The 2,410-nt window shown below is 44.4% G+C and overlaps 1 protein-coding gene across 1 annotated transcript in view; it reads right to left on the reverse strand.

The window, feature by feature from the left end:
- LOC119350470 overlaps positions 1 to 2,410 on the reverse strand; it is a 5,890-nt gene that overhangs the window by 2,159 nt on the left and 1,321 nt on the right. The gene's annotated exons all lie outside the window — the stretch shown is intronic.

A 2,410-nucleotide genomic window follows, 5' to 3' on the forward strand; every position in this document is an offset into this window, starting at 1 on the left:
ACAGACGGTCTATTCTGTTAATATTAGCAGAATAACTATTCTGCACACCACTTCGGCACTGCACGCTCAACAGAAGCGCACTGCATCATTTTGACGACGAGCACTGCAATAGAGACTAGTGAACTTCTCGTCGAAAAAACTGCACGCGTTATTTTTTTCGGTACTGTATTCGCTCTAATTTTTTAACCGTTTATCGGAATGAGGCGTGTAATATATCATTGAAAAGCTATGGATTAGGCGCAACTTCGACATGTTGAACACTTTTCGAGATTCCACACGGTTTAAGAGCAGTTTTGAAAATAGTGCAGCGGATGACGAGTGACAGCGAGCGTTTTTTCGCGTTTTTTTCTAAACCGCTTTTCGGAACGAAGCAAATGATACGCTGTTGGATAGATATCGTCGAGGCGCATCTTTTTCATATATAAATCTTTCTCTAATTCATTACGGTTTAAGAGCAGTTTCAAATTTACTAAATCACGGAACTCTGTTTTTTAATTTTTTTGAAATTTTCCGTACTGTTTTTGCTCCAGTTTTCTAACCGTTTGTCATAACGAGACGTATGATACGCCGTTGGAAAGCTACGGACAAGGCGCAACTTTGATATGTTGAAATGGTTTTGAGATTCCTTACGGTTTTTATTTAATTTTGAAAATCGTGCGGCTGACTTCGAGAGGCAGCGGCTGTTTTTTCGTGAATTTTTTAAAACGGCTGGTCGGAATAATTCAAATCATACGTCGTTGGAAAGATATCGACGAGACGCAACTTTTTCATGTAGAACACTCTCTCTAATCCTTACGGTTTAAGAGCAATTTTGATTTTACCGAAAAGCGGACACTCTGTTCTTCGCGAGACCAAAATCGTCATATTTACTGCATCGGACAGAAGAACGCATTGCTTCAGACAAAATACCGCACTGCATCAGACGGGCAAGTGCACTGCATGGTTTCTTTTTGTTTAGATGTATTTTTTCTCGGACGAGGAAAGAAGAACGCACTGCTTTAGATGAAATACCCGTACTTTATTAGATGGGCAAGTGCACTGCATGTTTTTTTTGTGGGACATAAATTTTCCTAAACGAGGTGGAGTGCACTTCATGTCGAGTGCTGGTGAACCACAATACTATGAAAAGTGAACCTCAAGACTACCGTAACCGAGCCGTACTTCATCAGACAGAAAACCACACTTATTTTAAACTAAAAACCACACTTCATTGGACAAACAAGTGCACTGCATGATTTTCTTTTTTGTGGGACGTAATTTTTCTTTTATTTTTCTTTTATGGTCTCCGTAACGTCTTTTATCAACAAGTATGCACTACAGGGACGAGGTGAGTGTACTGCATCAATTGTTCTTTTCCAATTTTATTTTAACATAGTGAGCTGCATTAAAAAAAATCAACCTTTTCAAGTTTGTTTTCTTCCAATTTGTTTTTGCACTTGGCAACATAGTGAACCGCTCAGAGATAGAAGCTCACTACGGCAATGAAACAAGTGAACATCTTTCGCCAAGCGAACATCTTCATCCCAAAGCGACTTTACTTTTTTATGATATGGGCTTCAACTTCTCTCAAAAGTGCACTGCATTTGTTTGAATGATTTACACAAACAACGGAGGCAAAATTAACAAACTGCTTATACCTCTCGATGATATAGACAGACTGCGGTGTAGCGTCCCTATCCGAACTGCATCAAACGACATTTAGTGTTTTTTTACAATTAACTACAATTTTTCAAAAAAAAAAATCTTACAACATCTTTGTAAATCTGGAAAATCAAATGGCATTCAGTGAACATTTTGTTGTCGCCCACCCACACATTGGAGGGCATTGAACCACACGCCAACACTGACCAAACCACACACCCTAGCGGCGATGGGCTGCACGACCATGATTACATAACTGCACACACACAATATGGATTAGAAAGGATGTCAAGTGGTTGCCCAGGAGCATTATGGACTGCTCGGACGAGCAAAAATGGGCTGCATTGACGAGCAAAATTGAGCTGCAAAACCAACGAGCCCACAAACCAGAAGGCACACACCATCCTCGTCATAATTTTGCCGACGCCCCCGCACTGCACGTCCACGCGCCACCAAGCTGCACTGAGAAAACGAGATGGGGTTAGGAGGATGTGGCACTCGGCGGGTGAGCACGAGGGAGGAGGGTGGCTGCGGAGGAACAGCGGTACCGCCGACGCGCCCGACACTGCGGAGGGGGCGGAGCTGGGGCCGCGGTCGGGGCACGGGCCGTGGAGGCCAACTGTCGCGTGGCGGAGCTATGGTCGCGGCCGCAGCGGTGCAGGGTCGAGGCCGTGCAGTAGCCATGGCCATGGTGGGGCGGGGTGGGCCAGATCCAACGGTGGAAGCTCGGCACGATACGGATCTCGTCGGATCCGGCGGTGGAAGCTCG

This window comes from Triticum dicoccoides, chromosome 1B (assembly GCF_002162155.2).
Source record: "Triticum dicoccoides isolate Atlit2015 ecotype Zavitan chromosome 1B, WEW_v2.0, whole genome shotgun sequence".
NCBI lineage: Eukaryota > Viridiplantae > Streptophyta > Magnoliopsida > Poales > Poaceae > Triticum > Triticum dicoccoides.